Raw genomic sequence first — 24,285 nt, forward strand, 5'->3', positions numbered from 1 at the left:
CATCGCTGGAAGTTTGGCAGGGGAGGCGCAGCTGGTGCAGCGCCAGCCGGGCTCAGCAGGAGACACCACCCAGCAGCACAGAAATGTGCTCACACCAACACCACAGCGAGAAAGGCAGAGCAGGGGCGGGCGAGGCTCGGGTGTTCCAGCCCCACACACAGCCACCACAACTACAGCCCAAACATCCCCTCCCTCCACAGCTCCCGGCTATCCAGGACGTTTTCTCCATTGTTTCTGCTCCACTTGCTGTCCCTTTTCACAGAATCACAGAATCAATTCTGTTGGAAAAGACCTCTGAGATCACTGAGCCCAACATAACTGACTGCAGCACCTTGGGCTGCTTTAAGACTGTAACAAATACTGCATTTGCAGACTGGTGTGCCCGAAGCAGACAATGAATATATTTCTTTCCAGGAATTTCCCCCTGCTCTCGTCCATTTTTAAGACTCAGACTGAAAACTTTTAATGGGACTTTTTAAAACCCCTGTGAATAAAATAAATATCATACCTAGTGCTTTATGACTTCCTGCTCCGAGCTTCCAAGCGCAGCGAGCAAACATCTTCACAGACATCCACACATGAGATACTGCTCTTGAGCAATGTTATTACTGCAGGGATAGATGCTTAAATATATATATATTAATAGCACGGTTTCATTGTTATGGACTGCACCTCCGCTAACTCCTTAAATTAAAGTTTTAAACCTAACTACAATTATGGTTTTCATTATTAATCAGCACGTTAATATTTAAGTGCCAAGGAATTGTCTACAACTAGAGAAGCATTAAGAGCTGGAAGTGGCCAAGTTATTTAGGTTATGGACAAGCCATGGAGCTGGGGATGGAGGATGGCAGAGGGATCAGGAGGAGACAGGCCATCACCTCCTGAAGCTGACAGGCAGAAGAGCTCCGTTATCCCTTGCCAAGGAGACAGCAGACTGCAGGGAGATCAACAGAAAGAGCTGATGGGTCTGGGACTGCCTACAAATATCTGTAGGTCGTGGGAACAAGGACAGTCTCAGGCTGGAGAACAAGGTCTGATGGGGGTAGAACAGCAGTCAAAGGGCCATCTCAAAGCTGGGGCTGGTGTGGGAGGGAGGCCAGAGAGGCTGTTAAATAATTCTATCTGCTCCAGGAAAACCTCTGAGTGCTCAGGAAGAGAAAGCTTTAAATCAACATACACACTGTCACCAGATGCTGCACAGATCTTCCTATTCAAAGAGGTGTGTGATCCTGACAACAGACTGAGATCAGATTTATACAATACAAAAAAAATTCCTGAGTCAAGGACACCACTCAGACCCAGCAGAGCACGTTAAACATCGCTTTGCAGAAAGCAGCTGTATAAAATAAACCCATGTGTCAATGGAAACAATAAGATGAAATTACAGAAATTATATCAGACAGGCTGATGCTGAGGTCAGGTGTCAAGCACAGACTCTTGGATGGAAACTCTTCAACTAAACAGGTGCCACCCCTAGCTCTCTATTCCTCCTTGCTAGACAGTGGTGAGAAGGACAGGTATCGATGCCTTGAATTCCTAATGAAGAGGAGTTCTGGGATATTGTGAAACAGGAACGATGAAAGAACATAAGAGATGAGACAGAGACTAGGGAAGGACAGGGCAGGTGAGTTGAGGAGAATTCTTTTTACCAGGCTTGGCTGCACCCCATCACATCAGAGTGGTGGTTAACACAACTTGGGGGGCCCACGCCTTCCTTGTGGAGAGACCTTGAGGCAAGAGGAAGAGCCACAAGGTCATTGTTCAGTGGCAAGATGCCACAAGGAAGTGACTACAAAGTGGCAAAGGGGTCCCTCAGTATATGGTCAAAAAGGCCAGAACCTTAGTACTGGGATCAGATGGATGGGATCCAGGCTTTGGACAAGGTGTAAAGCCTGCAGGAGTCTCCCAGGCAAGCACAAAAAGCAAGGGTGGTATGTGATGACTCAGTCAAGGTGACAAGGTTTGCTGGCACCTAAGGAGCAGACAGGCCAGGCAGGGCTTGCTCCTCTCTCCTGACCCTGTCCAGAGGGAAGGGCAGCAACAAACCTCCTCTTCCAGATCCAGCCTGAGATACTGCACCCTCCAGGCTGCTGGTCACAGTGGGTAGATGAAGTTATCAGCACTGCTGAGAAGCTCTGCCTCATGATTCTGTATCCTGCTTCAGGGAAACCTCAACAGGGTTTGTACAGGTGCTCTGAGCTACCTGGGTGATTTTGCCTGAAGCAGATATGGAAATGCACACCCCAACTGCTCCCCAGACAATGCTGGATACAGGAGCTACAATAAGAAACTACATGTGTCAGTGTTTTAATAGAGCACCACACCCTGAAGCATGAAGTTAAAGCAGTTATGCAAGAGATTAAAAATCTTTTTATAGTACTGTCAGGCTTACTTACAAAGTTGTAAGCGTATAATTAAATATTTGGGATATTTTTTTTCCTTCAAAGCTGTGTGTAACTGGAAAGACAAAAACATACATTTAACATTTAAACTTCCTTAATTGCTTTTAAATGTCACTGCAAATTAAACAGTGTTTAATTGCAGTCTAATTGACAGCAGCACGAAGACATCACCTCTCCACCTGAGCAGAGAGGCTGGAAGGGAACAGCAACACACATTTGCATTGCACAAGCTGGTTTTATACTCCCTGCCTCCCCACCAGCACCTCTGTGTACCTTTGATGGCCCTGTGCCTGCTCCTCCCTGTTTTCCTGCATGAGAGATGATGAATCCCAACTTCATTCCCTTGTAGAGCAGCCACCAGCTCACTACACACAAAACCTCCTCACGGACAGGAGGAAGAGTCCTGGTGCCTTGGAAGAAGAAAACAAAAAATAGTTAAACAAAGTCCAGATGTTTGCTGGGGTCCCATGGAGCAAAACTGTGATTCTCTGTGTCCTTCCACCAGAAGCTGTGCCAGGAGAAGATGGAGAACTTGGGGATCATTAACATCTCCTCAGAGCTGCACACACTGAAAACCTGACAAGGGCAATGGAGTGGCCATTCCAAATCCACTGAAAGATTAAAAAAAAAAAAGTCTATTTTTTTTTAAGTACAGAGTAATTTTAAGTGAAACTGCAAATCTAGTTTGGTCATTCAATGAAGCATTGGTGACCAAAATCAAATTTTGGAAGGTAAAATCTGGTGTCCCTGCCCATGGCAAAGAGGTTGGAACTAGGTGATCCTTAAGGTCCTTTTCCAACTGAAACCATTCTGTGATTCTGTGAATAAAAGCAGAGTGCATTGTTCCAAGCCTTGGGAAAAAGAAAGGGATGAGAGGGGCTGCCTCGCTTGGACAACAAACTCCACAGAGCCCGATGGTGCCAAGGAAAAGGAGCAAAACCTACAGTACTGAGATCTTCCCTTTCTCACCAGAAATAACAGAAGTGTCAGAGATATTGGATTAAAGCAATTCTCAAGCTTCCCATAACAAGTCAAGCCTGTTCAACTGAGAGGTTGAAACAAGTCACTGTGCCATGACAACACACCAGCCAAGTTTCTGTGTACCTTCCTTCTCCTCCTGTGTGTAGCAGCCCAAAATAATTCCAAATATTTAGATCATAACTAGCTGACTTTAGAGCAAACTGAGGAAGTTGTGCAGAGGCTCTCATGGTTCTCCCTGTCACCTTCTCAGGCACTCAGCTGATCACATGGGTGTTTTTTTAATCTGTGTGACCTTTATCAGATTCCCAGTGTGAAAGTCCTTCCTCCTTCTTGTGAGTCTTGTGAAAGCTCAGTTGTTTTGAGAGAGCTCAGAGCAAGGATCCCAAATGTAGCCTTGAGAACTGACCTGGGGAACTTTTAAGTCATTTAATCTTGACCCCAACTTGGCTGCTGACACAACAGCTACAGTTCCAGGGTCAAATGAGAATTGCTTTCATGAAAAAGGCTTCTAATTCCTCTCCTGGTGGGACATCACTCAAACTTTCCCAACCTTTATTTGAAAGGAGTGATTGATGCTGAGTGTCCTCCACAGGTACCAGCTGACCCTTACAGAAACCCCCCCATGATGATTTCCCTTCATGGCTGCAGGCAACTGCTGCAGTGTGCAGGGTGAATTTCTCTTTCATTCAGAAGAAGGCTGTGGTGCTGTTCAGTGGCAGTAAATTCAGGAGAGAATCCAAAGGAAATAACCCTCTGTGAACAGCAGTCCTTGGGACCTAAGTCAGCTTTGCAGAGGGGCAGCCCCTTGTTACTCCATCCACAGCTGGCAAAACTGTGCACTTTGCATCTGGAGCACAACCAGAAGAAGCTTTAGGGGTTTGGGGACAGGGAGAGAGCACGCCCAGCCTTTTTGGGGCTAAGCTGTTCACATGTTGAGTCTAATCCTATTACCACGAACGTTTCCTGTCTTGGAAGCTGGACCTGTCCACAAGAATTTTTTAAGTGTCTATAAATACTTTTCATCTCAAAGGTTTTTAGGAACATGCATGCTGGGGCTGTGCAGAAATCCCTTCCTTGATCACTGGGATCGGGCTGACGCCTGAAAACCAAATGGCTGCTTGGCCAGGTCACTGCTCCTGATGTGCAGCAGCTTTGCACAGCACATCAGCAGAGATGAAAGCACAGAGCTCGAGGGAGGGTTCACATGGAAAGTTAGTGAAGTAAAACCATGCTGCAATTTGGCCACAGCCCTGAAATTACCTATTATTTTGAGAAGCGAGATGGGATCTTTATAGCCATCGATACAGCGGAGCTCAAACTTCTTCCAGGATGGAAGTCATCTCCAAAGATGGAGTGAGGGTCTGGCACTGAGGCTGATCAACCAACATCATTCCTTCAGTAGGAAAATGATTCCTGAACTGTAAGACTAACTGTATCCAACCTTGCTCACCCACAAAGATCAACAACTCCAGCTCCAGTGAACTGAGTCGATGGGACAATACATTTCTACTGCATATTCTGTCTCTGCTCACCCCAATTTGTCTCAGTTTCCCCTTCTGCAGACAATGTAAACATCAGAGAATTGAACACTTTATCAGCCTTGGATGAATTTAATTAGACCAGGTAATTCCTGAGGTGAATAGTGCACTTGCAGCACTCGGGTGTTTCAGACAGAGGACGAGAAACGTGAGAGCTCCCAGACTGCCACCACCTCCCAGACTGCCACCACCTCCCCTGCAATGCCTGGCTGCACTCAGGGCACCAGGAGCCTCCTCCATAACCATCCTCTTCTTTCTCATCTTCAGTCCTGGGATAAAGGATAAAGGGGATCCTGTGCTCAAAGGGAAAATGATCCCTTTCCAACTGGGATGCCCTCTGCCCAGAGTCAGCACAAGCACAAGCACAGGAAGGTATAAGGACACACTCCTAAGAGCCAGACCATCATCTCAGTGACTTGCAGCAAGAACAAATGCTAAGTTGCTGCTCTGAATATTCAAAACACACATTTACCATTAAGCCTTTTAGCTCTTGCATTTTTAAGCAACAGTCCAGACTGGGAAGGAAATGATAACCATCCTGACTTCACCTCAGCACGGAGCAGCTCCCTCCAATGCTTCCAGCTGAGCAGAAGAAAGTCCTTAGGAAAACTCAACCCATTGCAGGCACATTCTTCAGATCTTGTAGAATATTCCTCATCGTCATCTTTTTGGCAAATGAGCTTTTGTGCCTTTAGGTACAAGATTAAAAAACAAAAATCATTTATATCTTTTCCATTAAAAGTATTTTTTTTAATCTTAAAAGATAGCAAAACTTTCGCTGGAAAAAATTGAAGTTTTCTCTAAGGAGGACATGAAGGAATATAATTAATAGCCTATAATATCAGGAATAAGGCTCAGCAAGCCCTGCAGAAGGTCCCTCCACACATCTCCACAGGGTGTCAGTGTTATTTCAAATTTGGGTCATTTAATGCTGGCATCAGACTAATTTTCTCACCACATTATTTTTATGAGTCTGCTCCTCAGAGAGCTGCTGCCACCACAGGCTGCTTGTTACAGAGCTCCCCCTTTCCTCCCATATTTTTCATTCAAATTAAATTAAAACCATTTAATTAAAATGAAATTTCTTAAAATTGGGAGACAAACACACAGTCATGGTGGTCTGGGGACAACGGGAGATTTCAGAGGGATCTGCAACGGGGTTGATGCTCACCACTACAAATCTGCTACCAGTTTGCTGGTGGGATTCTCAGTTGCTGCAGGACAATGGTCTTTCAGCAGATGATCCAGAACCCTTTCACATGCACCTACCCAGGGCTGTACCTCCTTTCCCTGACAGGTACGTGGCCACCACGAGCATCTCTGGCACCACCCATTCTGTCTTTTACAGCCTTTTGAGAGCTGACTCCGAGGCAGAACAAAGCTGTTTAAGTTGACCCTTGCCAAAAATTATTTTCCAGACACGTTACTAACCTGGCTGTGCTGAAACAAGGTCCCACTGTACTCTGGCAGCTGTGGCAGATGTGTGGTGTGACACACAATATCCCCTCGGGGTGACCGCCCAGGCCAGCTCCAGTTCTTTGCAGGGCTCTGCTGGGATGCCCTCAGTTCCAAGGTTCCCCTTCCCAGCAGCTTTCTTAAACTTCCCCTGGTCCAGCTTACCTTCTACAATACACACACAACAGCTCCCCTTCTAACCTGTAATTATGAGAGAGTTACTGGAGGCACAAATGGTTGGATGTCTAACAGGGATGAATCCTGGCTCAGGAAGTTTCTGCAATTACTAACTACTCAGCATTTCAGTCATCATATTATTCAAAAATGTGCTATTTCTTATCAATATTAAGGACATCATCCCAAAGAGCTTCTGCTGAAAGCAATACTCAAGAACGTGCCTGCAAAATGACAGACAGTACATTGTGTGTTAGCCCTGCAGAGGACACGTTCTGCCTCAGATATCAGACAGCAGTTTGACAAACAGGGGTGTTTTTCAGCAGAACCATCAATTTAAGTTGCCCCTGCCGTGCTCCTCGCTATTTATCCTCCCATCCCTCTGCCAGCCCTGCAGTTGTGCCAATACCATGGCAATAAGCTGAATAGCAGAACTGACTTAAATTAAAAATAATCTGGCACCAAAGTCAGTCAGTATATATTTAATTCAGATTAATTATCCCATCTAATTTACCAACTGACTGCACAGTAGCTGTGCCACCAAGATGAATATGGGAGGAGTGGTGGGTGGGAAGGAGGTGCTGGACACTCTAATTGGCACAGTCAATAACAGTCTATGGAGTTTGACTTGCATTAGAATAACAAGAAGGTGAAAGCCCAGATCTCCAAAAATACCTAAGAGTCCAATTTTCCATAGATCACAGAATGGTTTGGATTGGAAGGGACCTTGAAGATCATCTTATTCCAACCCCCTGCCAAGGGCAGGGACACCTTCCACCAGCCCAGGTTGCTCCAAGCCCCATCCAACCTGGCCTTGAACACTTCCAGGGATGGGGCAGCCACAGCTCCTCTGGACAACCTGTGCCAGGGCCTCACCATTCTGACAGGGAAGATTTTCCTCCTAGATTTCAGGAGTTTCATGTTCCTCTTACATAAGCAAAGAAGGGCAACAAACAGCCCATGTCCAGAGAAGGGCAGCAGAGCTGGGGAAGGGTCTGGAGCACAAGTCTGATGAGGAGCAGCTGAGGGAGCTGGGGGGGCTCAGCCTGGAGAAAAGGAGGCTCAGGGGGGACTTTATCACTCTCTTTAAGTCCCTGAGAGGAGGTTTTAGCCACATGGAGGTCAGACTCTTTTCCCAGATAACAAGTGACAGGATGAGAGTAAATAGCCTCAAGTTGTGCCAGGGGAGGTTTAGACTAGGTATTAGGAAAAATTTCTTCATGGAAAGGCTTGTCAAGCACTGGAATGGGCTGACCAGGAAAGTGGTGGAATCGCCATCCCTGGAAGAGTTAAAAAAGCCTCTGGATGTGGCACTTGAGGACACAGTTTAGAGCTGAACGTGGTGGCAGTGCTGGGTTGATGATTGGACTTGATGATCTTAAGAGGTCTTTTCCAACCTTAACAATTCCATGATCTTAAAACAGCTGGTTCTTTCTGCTTTCCCCTTCCACAGCAAGACAGGGCACCAGGCAGGGGAGCAGCCTCACAGCAAGCCCAGCTCCTGCTCGAAGCTACCTGGTGGTCTGCAGAACATAAAAATATTTTGGAACAGCTGCACTAGATGATGGCAGAGAAGGAATATTGACTGGGACCGCTGCGGCCGTTTCTTAAGTCTTTAAAAATGAAACATCATTGCAGCTATTTAGTATGGGGTTTGAAAATTCAAATATTGACAGAAGGAAATTTTCCAAAGGATGCCAGCAGCTTTTGCAGCAACCCCAGTAGTAGAAACACTGCGGTGTCAGATGTGGGCTGCAGCACAGACCAAACCCACACGCTCCACACAGGCAGGAGAACTTCCAGCTGAGCACAGCAGCACTTTGCCCTCCCCAAGACGTTTGACTGTGCACTGGAGCTGGGGTGGCGAGGGCTGGAGGGTGGAAGGGAGAGGCTAAAATGCCCCGAGGAACTACAATCACACTTGCCAAATTCTGCATTTTACTGGAGAAGGGAGAGAGTGACTTCACTTTCTGCCTCCCCTTCCCCACTTCCCCTGCCCCAAACAGACAGATGTGGCTTTGCAAGAAATTAATTACAGATGGAGGCTGAAAAAAAGGGAAAAAAGCCCCACTTTCAACCACAAGGCTTTTTCCTCTGCAGACTTGAGGATGGATGGGGCGACCTGGGAAAACTGGCAGATGGAAAACCCATTACAGATGTGAGGTTTGGAGAATAAGGCTGAGGGACAATTTGAGAGTTGTAAATTTTAACTTTGGGGGTTTCAACGCATTGCTTAGCAACACAAAACAAATAGGAAACAGGAAGCCTCACGAGAGAGACGCTTGAATATTTTAGAATCCCTATTTGAGGTGAAGACTGCATTACCAGAGACCTGAGGGGCTGCTATTCTCAGCAGCTACAGTCAAGTCAGAAGGAAAATGAGGACTGTAATCTCATTTCCACACAGGGAGGCATTTAACTTATTCTGGTCGAGAAAAATAGTTATTTATTTGTTTCCATTCCTGTTTTGCAGGATCAGAAATACACGGTGCATTTTTAAGTACTTTTCTACCCAGGAAAGAGTCTCGTAATGTCTTCGAATACATGCAGGGAAGCTGCTTTACTGGGCATGTATATATTGTGTATGATCATTGCTACCATATGCCTGACCCTTGCTACATGGTCCAATGCCTTTTTATGCTGCTGCATAAATCATCTCCTAAAATTCCTGACATCTCGAAGGATGGCAGGGGCCTCCATCTCCAGGGAGAGGAGGAGAAGGGTGAAAAAGAACAGATTGCCTGGAAACAAATGCTGAATGTTTTATGCTATTTCCTCGCCATGAAGAGAAAAGGGACCTTCCAGCTTTGGAAGGTCAAATATTACAGTTTTGGCTTTTTTTTTTTTTTCCTGATCCACTGAAACACTAGAAATGCAAAGTAAAGCTAAGTGTGAAGCTTCTGAATGAGCCCGTGGCCAAAGCCTCACCTTCTGCAGCAAAACATGAAGGGAACTCATTAAATATTAAAAAATAAATTCCCAAGAAACCAAAACTCCTTTCAAAAATTCTGTTCTTCTAAGAATCTGTACAAGAAGTTCTTCAAATACATACATATAGTGACACATTTGTATACAAAAAGAAAAAAATAAGCATCAAGTAGTTCTTTGCCTTATTTTGGGATATTAGCTCTGGGATGTGTTGAACTGGTAGGAGCATGCTCTGATCCTCTCCTGAACATGACATCATCCTGTTGCTTTCATGAAGGAGGTCCACATTAGTGGAGTTCAGAAATAACCCAGACATTCCCACTTGGTTTTGCTGCTTGAGCTAAAAGGGATACACCAGGCCCAGAGTTTTGGGGTTTTTCCTTTTCTTTTTTTTTTTTCCCTATATGAAAAAAGCCAAGCACACAAGCCCAACCATAAATAACTTGGAATAACTAATGCTTGCAAGAGTTAAAATCAGTAGGAAAGCTCCTTGGCAGCTCAGAACTCCAGGCCAATAAAACCAGCTGTTCATATATATACACTTAACCCTTCAAAATCAACGGAGAAAAAAAAAAGCATAATGGACACATCTTGCTTAATCTAATGGCCAGAAATATGGACAGCAAAGAGTACTTAGAGAAAAGGCATTCTGACATAGAATCCCAGAATGGTTTGGGTTGGAAGGGGCCTTAAAGCTCACCTGGTTCCAACCTCACTGCCATGGGCAGGGACACCTTCCACTAGCCCAAGTTGCTCCAAGCCCTGTCCAACCTGGCCTTGGACACTTCCAGGGATGGGGTGGCCACAGCTTCTCTAGGCAACCTGTGCCAGGGCCTCCCCACCCTCACAGGGAAGAATTTCTTCCTAATATCCAGTACCCTCTCTCAGTGTGAAGCCATTCCCCCTTGTCCTGTCACACATAATTTTTCTAAGGAGTGCACTCGGCTTTGCTGCTCAAAAAAGGTGAAGTATCAACATACAGGACACCTGAGGCTGAAAATGTGACAAACATCAATACATTTTGAAAATCTTATCAGAATATTACAGGGCAGGGCTACTTGTAAAGATGAAGGAAGTATTTCCCTACAGATCCTCAGCAGTTTTATAAGTAGCAGTACATCAGCTGAAACTACCAGATGTGAATACCATGGACAAGACCCAAAGGTCCAACTCCAACTGTAGTTCATCTCCTGGCATTAGATGTTTAAAATCCAACTAACTACCATTTTGTGGGTGTGCTACAAAGAGTGTAAATCAGCAGACAGTGGCTGCTGCTCTGTGCCTGTACCTGCCTGAAAGCCAACACTGAGCTGGGCCTGGAAGAAAGGCTTTTGGGAATCAGCTTGATCTTGGCCCAGAGGAGTCATGTACAAAGGTCTCCTACAGGAAAGATTTCAGAGAGATACTTTTAGCTTGGCCTGGGACAGGAGCAGACACACACAAGCAGGCTGATGGTAGAAACACTGTGTTGTGGGTACATGTGCTCATGTTCCCTTTTCTCACATCCCTGTCCAAACCCATGCTGCAGGACTATCAACACTTCTTCCCTCCTCTGTCCTTGCATGACTTTTTTTTTTCCCCGTTGCACATCTAAAAAGTGAAGGGGCATATTTCCAGTCCCTGAATTAAATACTAGGTTAATTAAATCACCCACATATCTCATTTACCAGACTGAATTTGAGAAAGTACCTACTACAAAAGTCCCTTGGTAGACCACTACCAGAAGATGACCTTAGACAAGGTCCCAGCAGCTCCCACAAGTATTTTTTTTACAATCAGTAAACTATTTGACAAGGTAGTAAATACATGCCAGAAACTGATGGTCTCATAAAAGCACAGACTCCTCTTTGCTGCTGGTAACACCACTAACCTGGGGTGACACTGGCTGGAAAGTTTTACAAAATTCCCTCAGAGAGCCAGGGGTCCAGTTTTTTGGGTTTAAAAAGACAAGGAAGCCTGGCGTGTTACACTGTAAAAAAAGTCTGTATCATTTCCTTTATTCTCCTCTCTCCAAAATTCTCATGGGTCTTCACTACACAATGCAAGAAAGCAAAATAAAACACTAACTCATTCTTCCAGTTGCTTTTTCTTGAGATGAAGCTTCTTTTTCCATCATGTTCCTGTCACAGACATGTTGTGAGGCCGGTCTGCTGCAGCACTGCTGCCCAGCCTGGCTTGCATTTTTTTAGGAAGAGGGGGGCTATAGAAAAGGCACAGTGAGAAGCGAGCCTCACTCTGTAGGATTTTTTATCCTGGATAAAGGCAGGAATTCCTACCAAACCCCATGCACTTGTGGCCAGAAGCATCTCCCCAGCCAACGATGTGACACCAGGTCACTTGAGGCAGGGAGCTCAATGAAGGGAACAAACCCTCAGGCTGCTATAAGTTGCATTCGAATTAAAGAGCATTATAGTGTGGAAACTGAAACCTCATCAGATATTCCACTGGAAAACAGAAGGAGCAGCTTCTCCAAGTGTGAGACAGAGCTGCTGCTGCTCTTGGAGAGCGAGAGGGAGCGGGCAGCCAAGGGGCTGGACAGGCTGAACAAGCCTCACTTTTTTGGATGCTGCTGAAACTTGCCTCTGTTGGTGAAACCCTGGCTTTGACACGAGCTTCAGGCAGAGGAGATAGATGTGGGGCAGGAGAGATGATGGGGAAAAGGAGCATGGAGAGAGATAGGGAGGGAAAGGGGCTGCTCTGTTCCCAAACCCCTGCCTGCCCCATCCCTCCTGAAAAGGCCCCTTCAGCCAGGCCTATCTGTCAACCTGCCTTTCAACATTATGATGCTCTTTGATTTTATTCATTCCTGCTGGAGGTTTTTGCTTAAATATAAACAGCAGAGGATTTCAGCCGGAATTAAAAAAATACAAATAAAAGAAATAAGAAATTCCCCAAACCTCCAGGCACATTTTAAAACACATTAAAAAAGACACAACAGTACCAGCTTCATACATACCACAGCTGCAGTGATTCGGAGCAAAAGTAAGGCAGGCTGAATGTGCTACTGTTTTGTTCTAAAATATGGACTTCACAACCAGGTGGGAGATCTCTACAACAGCGAAACCTGAAGGAGAGAGTGAGAAATTCGGTGATTCCCACCTTTCCCACCTTGATATTTCTGCTTCTCCATGTGCTGGGCAGGCTGGACTCCAGGCTTTTGTGAGGTCCCCAGGACTCTGGGAAACACAGGCAGCTTTACACTAGGATTTACAACCAGTAGGTAAAGAACAACTCAAAAGGTGTTTTATTACTCGTGATGAGGGACTATCAAAGAAGCCACAGGCTACTTTGCCAACTGTTTGGTGTTATTTCTTTAGTTCTTATTGGCAGTGCTCTTGGCTATTGCTCTATTTTTCTTTCCCTTCCCACTCGCTTATCTTTCATCTTCCAGCCTCCAACATTAACTCAATTGCAATGCACCGTATGTTGGAAATTAATCCACACAGATGCTGAAGAAATTAAGCTGTTAAAAAAAAAAAAAAAAAAAGATAAAAAAGAAAAGCAAAAAGGCAGCAGTTCCAGCTCCTGAAACACAGAGGCCAGGATGCTACTCCAGCACTTTACCACAACACTGGTTGTGCAAACAGAAAATGAGTACTTGAGTTCTCCTAAATGAGTTACCAGCAAAGGCAGAGGCTCTTCTGCACAGATTTTGCCATCCCTATTTTCTGGTTTGAAACACAGCCAAAGGATGAACAGCTTTTCCTTCAGTAAGCACAAGGCTTTAACGTGTCCCACCTTGTGATTAGCAGGAATATCCTGGACTCTTTCAACATGAAGAATGGGACCAGACAACAAAACAGTGGAAACTATATATATTTAACATATTCTTCTGCTTTTAGCATTTTTCAAATACTGATCAAAATACAAGCTTGACTTGCCCCGTGAGAAGCACGTGTACAGTCGCTGTGAGAGACAAGGATTGGCCAGATCAGGAAATGTAGATAAATACTGACTGACACTTGTGTGCCCTGTGTGAAAACAAAGATGCCCAAACCAGGGCAGTTATGTCTTACAGCATCAATAGAGATGGACTGGCTGCCTATGTAACTTAAACAAAAAAGAGGAGAGAGAGGTGGTGTACCCTGTGAATCTATGGCAGAGGATTTAGAAGTAAATAACATCTATTAATCTTTTCTAGCTTGTATGTACAGATGTTTTACTTTTTGCAACACTATTTCAGGTTCAACCCAGATGGTGTAAATCAAGCTGTAATGCTCATTAAATGTATTTTCAAAAAAAGCATTTATATTCCGTCCTTTCAGCATTCCAAGCAGTTCAGCAGGGCAGAGCACCCACCCTGAGCAGGGATTGAATTTTAAAAGTACTAACCATTTTTTTTCTGATAAATTCTACTTTCATCAAGAATCCTTATAAAATTGCCTGTATATCTTTTCCATAGATTACACTGTTTGTAGTGACCATTCAATTCTACACAGACCACTGTGTAAATGACCAGTTAAGCCCAAGCAAACATCCATCTTGTTTTTCCAATCCCACCATTACTTTTGTATTTACTCCCATTTATCTTCTGTTTTGCAATGCCTTTTCTTGGTCTTACAACCACATTAACTTGCTACTACAATCTTTTCTACTCCCAAATTGTTTAAAAGAAAGACCTATGTTTTTACTACATAAAATGTGAAAAACCCCCACAAGATAGAAAACTGCAGTCCAGTGTAAATCATGATGGGACACTGATAATAAACGAACCTTATTCATGCCAGATAAAGCAACAAATTCTCATTTAACACACCAAATAATTTATCCTCAGCCAGAAAGACACTCAGTCAGACATTCTAACAGCCGTCTTTGTACACACAGAGAAGCTGCCAAGTCTCCATACTTGAATGATCTCATAGACTCTGGGAAAAAAAAAAAAAAGAAAACCAAAACATTTTACCCTACTAGCTGAATACACAGGGGCAGAAAAGGATTGACTTGAAAGCATTTAAGTGGTTTGAGTCCTAGTACAGATCTGCAGACTAGTGTGGGGAAACAAAGTCACGGAAAAAAACCAGACCCAAGCAAAACCTCCTTTAAGTTTTCTGGCCTGTAAGAGTGCTGTCAATGAAGAACAAAGACCCATAAATATTTACTGCTGTTGTCTCCCCTACTCACGCCAAGCATAATTCATACTCATTTCTCAAACAAGGAAAATGAAACTACTTATAAGAGCACGTAGTGACAGGACAAGGGGGAATGGCTTCCCATGGACAGAGGGCAGGGTTAGATGGGATATTAGGGAGAAATTGTTCCCTGTGAGGGTGGGGAGGCCCTGGCACAGGTTGCCCAGAGAAGCTGTGGCTGCTCCACCCCTGCAAGTGTCCGAGGCCAGGTTGGATGGGGCTTGGAGCAACCTGGGATAGTGGAAGGTGTCCCTGCCCGAAGCAGGGGGGTGGAATGAGATGAGCTTTAAGGTCCCTTCCAATCCCAACCATTCATGAAAAAGTTTGCAGCAAATGATAACCACAGTTGGAGAAGTTAAAGTGTTAGGCAGTTAAAGTTAAAGGCAGTAAAGTTTCCCTCTGAATCACCAGAAAACAGTGATCAGTTTTCCCCTATGATGCCTTTCTCTTCTTGTGTCAGGCACTGCTGAGTTAGAAGGGGAAGGAAAATGGGGGAGAACATGGATATAAGCAAATAAGAGGACATTGATCCATGTGCTGCTACCTAGGAGAAATATCTGTGTGCAACCCCATTGGCTTGGGCTTAGTGCTGAGCACAGATAGTTACTGAGCTCAGCTTGGTTCCCAGCTGTGTACACTGGACCTGATCCTCCTCTTGGGAAAATTTCCACAGCTCCATCAGGCTGTGAACGATGACAATTTTACCAGCTGGACACCGGCTGCATTCGGGGTTTCCAAAGACACTGTGGTGCCTTTCACTGTGCCCACGTGGAACCAGCTCTGACAGAGCCCTCGAGGTCCATCTCACCCTGCTCAGACGAGACACAGGCACACAGACATCTCAGCATTAAACAGCAGCTGATAGGTTTGGATTTCAGCTGTGCCAGCTGCTAGGTCAGGATGGGCTGAACTTCCAAATGTGCCACATACTTAAACTCCCACTTGACAAGAGGGACTCAAACAGTCCATTGTAGCACTGAAAGTCATGTCTCTGCAAGTGTTAAGCCAGGCACCAAATATGCATAACTAATCTTAAAAAAAACCCAAAACCACACAGGCATAAGTCACTTGTTTTGTCTCACATAGTGAATAAACTGCACAACATGGACAAATAGCAGGGAGCGTTAGAGAGAGATAATGTGAATTTTCTTGAAGCCTTACATCCCCTTATCTACAGTTTAACTTAGTATCTCCCCATACTGCTTTTCATAGACTAGGAAAGCGACATCAGATGCAAGAATCAGCTCTGTCTCAGCATCCCTCACCCCATCCAGCCTCTCCATGCAGCAAGGCCTCTGGCATTCCACAACATTCACCCACACAACTGGAACGGCACCCACGCTGCCGTGTTTTGCCTGTCTGGATGTGTGGGGCACAACCTCAGCCCTGTGTCTGTGTGGGAATGCCCAGCCATGCAGGACCATCCCACCCCCTGCACACCTGCAGGTACTCCACACTCAGCCCACAGCCCTGGAATCTCTCTCTCCAGTCCTCTCTGCATAAATCAAGCAGCAGGGAGGCTCAGAAACATGACGAATACGTTGGCCAGAATATCTCCTGCTGTAAAGACACAGGAGGAAGGGGGATACTAAACTAACCTTGCCTTGGATGGAAAAGCAGCTGGAATTTAATGTTCTTGGAAGCCAGCCCTGGCTGTTCAGACATGGATCTGCCAGGGAAGTCCCCAGCGGAGGCATTGCTCATTCTCCAAAACTAAAACGTCAAGAGAAAGCACTGGAAATCATTAAGCACTCCGTTCAACATGTCTTGAACAATCTCAGGCAGGGCAGGAGCAAAAAAAGAGCCTCTTGACCACTAAAACAACAAATTCTCAGTGTTAATATAAAACAGAGGGGGGATCATCAGCAATCCGAAGTGGAATTTTGCTTAATTGTGTCAATCTGAAATGTTACATCAAACCAGCCTTAAAAAAAATTACAAGAAGGAAAAGAAAAATAAGAAAAGATAAATGAACAGAAGTGTGTTTAACCTGGGCTTTCAGGGTCTTCATTATTACAGCCCACCCTGTGTAACTGCCCTGCACCAGCTACACTCCCCTACACGTGGCAAGGTGTGCTTGGTCACCAGGAACTCCAAGAGGGAGAGAAATGGTGATCCAAGGCAGCAAGGAAAACCTTCCCTGGAGAAGAGCTAGCATGTCCCACAGAAGCTGTGGCTCACTGGCACAAACCCCACTGGGAAGTAACGTCACTACATTCCTAGGGCTCAAATTCAAAAGAAAGGGGGTTGTTTTGCCACCTGCTGCAGAAGTGCAGCTCCAGAGAGAGCGTGACTGAGTTTTAATCCCACACCAATTCAGACACAGATGCCAACTGGCTATCATGGAAATACATTCCTGGAGTTGGTACTTCCCAGCCCTTCCAGAGGGAGGGAAGATTTTCTTACAGATGTTCTGCTTCTCCGAGGACTTTGCTACAGTGAGGTGCCCTCTAAATCACTGACACAAGGGCAGAGTCAGTGTGGAAATGCACACCACAGGCACCTCCACCTCCCACCAGAAATGTAAATAAGTCATGCCCACTGAAATAACTAAAAAGCCATTGGTCAGTTTTGGAAGAACAGAAGGAAATTTGGTAAGTGGCAGGTTAAACTGGATAGTTGTTTTTTTTTTTTTGCTTGATGGCTGAAAGATCTGTATTTCCTAACAAAATCAGGTTCTGTACTTCATGAGTTGGGTAAACTGGTTGCTTATGGTTGGCTGATCCAACAGGTGCCAGAAAGAATTTCTCTTTTTCTGTGTGATCCAGAAAGCACTTGGCAATCTCTTTTGGAGGAAAGCTCTATCAAGGAAAACAAAAAAATCATTACTGTACTCAACTGAAGTGTCAATCTCTCAGGAATCAACAAGGAAAGTGCTCCACATTAGCTAAACTTGATAATTTTTTTTTTAGTTAGGATCAGTAATGCTGGAAAACACAGGGAACAGCGTTTTCCTGAATGGTCCTACTGAGGACTGCTGCAGGTTGATGAGGCACTTAAGTCTCGTGGCAACAGAAAAACAGACTTTATCCTATTCCCTGTATGCCTGGAGGGGTTCTACCTAAAAGGCTGCTACAGAGCAGATGGCAGGGACAGGTTTTGGAGCAGGCTGGAAGACAACAACCAAAGGGATCCCCAAAAGCAGCCCTGAGGGTATCCTGGCACAGCTACTCGACTTCTTTGAGAGCTGGGGAAGGAAACAGGAGAAGCAGAAGCCTGAGGTACTAGAGAGGATTTCCCCAATTTGTTTATACACATGTATCAATGGACATATTCCAGCAGAAAAGATACATATTGCTTTAAAAAAAAAAAAATCAACAAAATGAGAAACAGCCTTTGTGCATTGGGATGAGACACCCTTCCCAGACCAGGCTTCCAAGTGGAAACAAGCCCCATTTATTCCAGTATCTAGCAGCATACATTGGGTTTAAATTGACAGAATTAAAAAAAAATAATTAAGTTTTATCCTCCCACATGCTGACTGGTATAGAAATTTTCATCTAAAGCAGCAGCAGATCACCAAGACAAACATATTCATAGGGATTTCTTGTCAAAAGTCACTTTAACACAAACATTTTAGTGGCAGAAAAAAAAAGCTCACTACTGACACCAGCAGAACACTATTTCCATTTAAAATGAAGAGCGTGGCAACTTCAGTTTTAATGGAAATTTAAGTGTGCTGGCACTGTCAACTAACTGTAAAGCCACTTGAAGGCTTTGTTTCATTTTTAACTTAAAAAAATAATACAGGAACAGGACATACTGTCAATACTTTTACAGATCCAATCCCACTTTCTGTGTGTGCTAATGGAAGCCTTACAGCTCTCCATTCACATGACTTCAATTTGGGTTACCACAAGAAATGTGTTATGACTTCAGGCTGATCTTTTAGGAAAAATTAAAAGAACATTTTTCTGTAGCTTGTAATTATTTATACAAAATCAATTGTACAAAACATCTGTTTATACATTGCTCTGATTAATGTTCTAATACCGACGAAGGAAGCAGAGCCCACACTTGGAGAAGCTGCATCAGTTAAACTTGTATTTTCAGAGTAGCTGAGACCCCTACGATTTATATCATGACAAACTCAGGCTCAGAGGCATTTGAAGCCTCAGATTCTTTGATGTTCAGATATCACAGCTTGAAAATTCTCATCTTGCAAACTCGAATTCTGACAGAACGTGTAACCAAAGGACATTCTGGGCTACTCAGTGTGAGTGACAGATTTCAGAGTACAACTGGAGTCAAATTAATATTTTGTGCTGCTGACAAACTAGTACTAATGTGTTGTTTTAAACAGTACCTTTAGAAGATCAATTTTCCTTCAATATTTAACAGTCTGAGACTGTTGGTAAGACACCAGAGCCTAGAAGAGACTTCCCACGTCACCAAGTTATGTCTCATGGCACTGCAGACAACTAAAACTAGTAGTGTAATTTCTTTCATGATCTGATTAAACCCCACAAAAAAAACCCCCCAAACATTTAGGGGTTTGTTCCCCACTGCTCCTTTGAGGAGCTGTAACAACAGCTCTGAAGTACTGAATTTGACAGCTCTCATTTGAACTTGCCCTCCTTGGTGGTGTGAAACCTTTTATCTGCAGTCAGATTATGCACATTTGCTCATGCAACAATATTCTCTTATTTTAGCTTTTTCTTTTCCATTTCTTGCATTCCAGGATATGGGTAAAGAGCAGCTTCAAGTTTCACAATGTGGGAATAATACATTTTTGAAATAATAAGGAGAATTAGGAAGTAGATTTAAAACAGTAACATAACCTTAAAATATGAAGTGTTGTGTGCCTAAATGGCTCTTTTTAAAGAACCATGAGAAATTAAAATTCATCTAGTTACCAACATCCAAAACAGCATTGACTTAATCCAATTTGTTATTTCCTTGCCAGCAGCATATTTTTACTTTAACTGCCTATTACATTTTCATTGCATATCCTTGACACTGAAGGAACAAATGCTGGGCTGATACCATCAGAGCATTCAGTGTCATTATCTAACTAGGAATGACAGGCAGAACAATATATTAAAGAACTTGTGCTTAGCTGAAAGACTGGATGAGCTCAAGGTGAACTGGTCTGATGCATCCCAAAAGCCTCCTTTGGAAGCTTTTCCCACATGCAGAGTAGGAGGAAAAAAATCCACTGTATTTGCTCGTTTACATTCAGCACTGAAAAAGCAGCACTTCAAGGATCAAACGGCAACACAAAGCACTGAGTTAGAGAAAATAATAAATGTATAAACCTTGCAGGATTTGTTACCTCCCTTTATTCTTGAAAAGGACCAGAATACGGGGGTGAATTAAGAATTTTGTGTACTTCCCTTTTTATGCTTTGACCTAACAAACCATTTTTCCTTACATTTATAAATAAACTATTTTACTCATATTTTCCCTGGCCACTTGTAGGCAAACAGAATGGCAAGAGGACCAAGGGGTTCCCCCTTCTGAGACTGGCAGAAGCCTCAGCAGGAGCAGTGGCCTCTCTCACAGCTGTCCAAATGCCTCACTAATCTTAATAAACCACTTCTTGGGAGCATGACTGATGCACAATTGGAAACTCTTCAGCTCAGTAAGTTTTGTCTAGAGACTGTTTTTTTTTTTTTGATTTTTGACATTATAAGCTTCTTTGAGTGCAAGAGATTGTTCTGTCTGCTTGGAGCCCCACGAAATCCCTGGGGTTCCACATCACAGACAACCACCTACAGCCCTGGCAGTACCAGGATTTAAATGATTTAGTTTGCCCTGCATTTTTCTTGGGCTGCCTGGGACACACAGCCAGGCCACTGATGGGCTGTACCCCCCCCCACCATCAGTGTCAAGAAAAATGATTGAAATCAGGATAACAGATAGAGTTTTGCCAGAAACACTGGATCAGGTGTGCTCTGACAAGTTCTGCCTTGATTATTTTATGCATTTTTGACCCCTTGCAAAGTGCACTGGATACAATCAGCAGAGCTGGCCTGTTCTCCAGCCTGGCACTATTACTGCTTGCTGATGTTCCAAACTGGGCAGTAAGGCATCACCACACTCTTGAGGAACAGCTTCTCCTGAAACCTTATAACCATCAAGGCACTGAATTTGACAGCTCTCATTTGAACAAATGTGAACTGGCAGCACAGCAGCACAATTAGTATGATTTAAAGAAGATGTTGTTTAGTAAATATTCATTAGATGCCATAGTAGCAAGCATGATATGTCTACATATAATGGCTAGGAGATATTCTCAGATATCCAAATGGCCAACAGATTTATCCTGAAAGAATTTCCTTATTCCCTTTAGGTTCTCTGAAGGAACCTCACAAATGACCCAACTGTGGTCTTCCACTACCTGAAGGGAGCCCACAAGAAAGATGGAGAGAGATTGTTTACAAGGGTCTGGAGTGACAGGACAAGAGGAAATGGCTTCAGACTGAAAGAGTAGGTTTAGACTAAATATTAGAAAAAAAATCAGGCTGGTGAGGCCCTGGCACAGGTTGTCCAGAGAAGCTGTGGCTGCTCCATCCCTGCAAGTGTCCAAGGCCAGGTTGGACAGGGCTTGGAGCAACCTGGGCTAGTGGAAGGTGCTTGGAATGAGATGAGCTTTAAGGTCTCTTCCAACCCAAACCATTCTGGGATTCTATGAAATTAAATGCAAAGCTGTGAGTAATAACCCTGTGTGTCAACATCCCACGACACATTTTGACTCCTAAAAGTAAGTAATAATATACAGGTGTCTCTGACAAGATTTAAAAGAAAGCCTGGGGTATATTACACACTGGCTCTGTGTTGGTGTGTTCACACCACGTTGGTTCTGCTCTTTATCATCTTACATACATAGTTTCAACCTCTTCTGGAAAGGAGGAAGGATTAGCAGAAACATTTTCACTATTAAGCCATCACCATGTTGAATGAAACTAAGAAAATGAAACTGTAAAGCTTTCAATACATCAAAGTCATTAGGAGTCAGGAGTTACTTACCTGGCTGAAAGTTCACTCACCTGCATGCTGTAGGTTTACTCCTTCCTCTGAAGCCTCTGATACAGGTGTCAGAGACAGGGAATAAGAACAAAAGCAGCACTGGTGTAACATTATAGCTTTAATACTGATGGGGAGCTGATTACTGAGGTGAGTGTGACTCAGGCTTACTAACGGCTTACTCACAGTATTTTTGGTATGTAGTGCAAATCAAAAGTTTATGAAATGCTTGCCAACACCAAATATCCCCAAATCAAGAAATTATAATGAATCACAACTATCCCATTTAGACTGGCTTGCTTTGAGTAAATCTCAGATACATGTTTATACTCATTAAAGAGCATCCTGCTGCTTCAGCACCAGGAACTCAGGATTTGCATTTGCTGTTCCCAGTTCTGTCATAAAACACTGCTGATCTACTCACACCAGCATCAATCTGTCTCCAAGCCACTGCTGTGGGACTGCTCCTGTACAAGGCAACGGCTCCCTCCTCTCATGAGCTGTTTCTGTATTCCAGTCACTCTAAACCATTAAATCTGCAGTCAGGCAACGAGCAACAGAGGCCACCCTTTGCCCTTGGCTTGCATCTTCAACAAGCAATGAATTAGTTAAATGTTTAGCTGTATTACTTGACTTAAAAACAGTTCAGCTCCTTATCCCTTTTCCATAACGAAAGGGAAACATTTTCCTACCTGAAAAGAAAATGAAAGACAGATTAGCACATTGCTGCTGGCTGTGTTCATGTACAAGGCCTCTCTTCAGCTTAATAAATGGCTTGGACTCATTTTGTGTTTTCCTACAGATAACCCCCCCACTTTTTAAAACCTGAAAAAAAATACACTGTCATGTTTCCCTTTGCAGATCTCCTTCGAGAGGCCCTTTTGAAGGTTTCAGAATTGAAACTACATGGTTTTATACACTGGAATTTTTCCTCAGGTGCCCGACATGCTCCATCACACAACACACACCATATAAAACCCAGCTCTTTTACACAGCAAGATAAATTTACAGAGCAAAGTAATTTAGTAAAGGCCAGTTTTGCACAGCAGCAACAGTCTCTTGTACCAGCTCAGGAAGATAAGCTGAAGGTTTTATTTTGGATCTGAATTTTGTCCTTAAGTACCAAATTGAACTAAAAATGAAAGAGGCAAACATCAGTGTAAAGGTAAATATTACCCATGTAAGAATGTGTGTGTTTCAGTAATAATGCTCAATTTAAGTGAAAAACTAATAAAAATATTACTTACAAGCTGCAAGCATGGATTCCATCTTGTGTATTCAATTTATTTGCTGTTATAAAAACCATATCTCTCCTCTGTTCTGTCAAGGCCAAAACAGTATCATCTGCTTACATTTTTTGTTACCCAACCTTCTCACTTACAAAAACTAAGCTTACTATATATTAAAAAAAGGAGGGGGAGGGGGGAAATACCATCTCCTTTCAGCTTGGTTGTTTCATATATCTGTGGTTTGGTTTCTGCTTCTCCCACAGATGTTAAACCCTCTCCCCTCACTGTGGTTCCTTCCTATGTAAAAAAACCCCACCCAAACTAAAGATGTTACAAAATCAAGGCGATTTCAATTCTTTCAAATCATTCTTTCATAATCTTTTAACATTCAGTTAATGGACTCAGCATTTCTCCTTGGTAAAAAACAGCAGGAAGTATAACCACAGTGAAAATCATTCCACTTGGGAAGCAAGGAAGAGATCAGGTGCCTTTCCCCCACCTGTGTTCTCACTCTCTGGATTGGAGGCCTTCTCCTGTAAACAGCATTCTGAGAGACAGGAACAGAGGAAAAGAGGCAAAAGGACTCCTTGATGTGTTCCTTGATTTAGGAAAAAAAAAAATATTAAAAAAACACTCCAAAGAACTCTCGCTTCAACCACACAAAAAGAGCTTTGAAAAGGAACCAAAAAAAAGAGGGAAACAGAAATCACCAGCTAATTAATTCTGTGTTTCTTTTCACGCTATTGAGCACAAAGCGTTTCCTCAAACTCAATAATCTGGAAATAAGAAAAAGGAGGGGGTTACAAAAATCTACTTTATTCCTTCTCTCTTCGCGAATACATTTGAAACGAATTGTTCCATCACAGAGAAAAGGAGAAGGAGCCCAAGGCTCACCCTCTGACAAGCATTTCACAGCCTGACCCCACAGCATCTCCCCCGAGGGCTGCACGATCCAGTTCAGTAAGGCTTCACAGAGTAACAAAGGCACAGAGAGGAGAGAAGCAACACCAAACAAAGAGCTGAGGAAATACAAGGCTTTGCATGCTATTCATTCATTCATTCTTCATTTTTAGTTTATCTTCCATGTAGTTGCTCCTTAAGAGCCAATCTGCCTGATCACTGCTTTCAGCAAGTTTAAATTTATCACATCTTTAAATACAGAGACAACAGAAAAGAATCTGATAAACTACCACCGAGAGAAAAACCACATCATTTAACAGAACAATCTCCGAGACCAAACATAAATCTCTTCAATGAACTGTATCTCCCTGCTAGCTTTTGGATTTCTTTTGTACCAGCAGACAACGGTATCTTTACATGCTTCATTTCAGAGGTTCATTAAAAAAAAAAAAAGCCACTAAAATTCCAGCTGATCTCAGCACCATTCCCAAAGACAGTCAAATTCCACGTTGCAAAACCTGGTTGCAGTCTCAATGCAGATTTTCAAATGAGAAATTAAAACTTCAGACACAGGCCA

General features: G+C 43.6%; 1 long non-coding RNA gene across 1 annotated transcript; it reads right to left on the bottom strand.

Moving 5' to 3' along the window:
• Positions 1-5,378: 5,378 nt before the first annotated feature.
• Positions 5,379-12,466, bottom strand: LOC127479947 (uncharacterized). The gene is made up of 3 exons (XR_007907732.1): positions 12,438-12,466; positions 6,356-6,580; positions 5,379-5,613 (listed from the first exon to the last, which is right to left on the bottom strand). It is a non-coding gene; the product is annotated as an uncharacterized LOC127479947 (long non-coding RNA).
• Between the last annotated feature and the right edge of the window lie 11,819 nt (positions 12,467-24,285).

Source organism: Manacus candei, unplaced genomic scaffold, assembly GCF_025592945.1.
Source record: "Manacus candei isolate 608988 ecotype Guabito, Panama unplaced genomic scaffold, ASM2559294v1 h1tg000005l, whole genome shotgun sequence".
NCBI lineage: Eukaryota > Metazoa > Chordata > Aves > Passeriformes > Pipridae > Manacus > Manacus candei.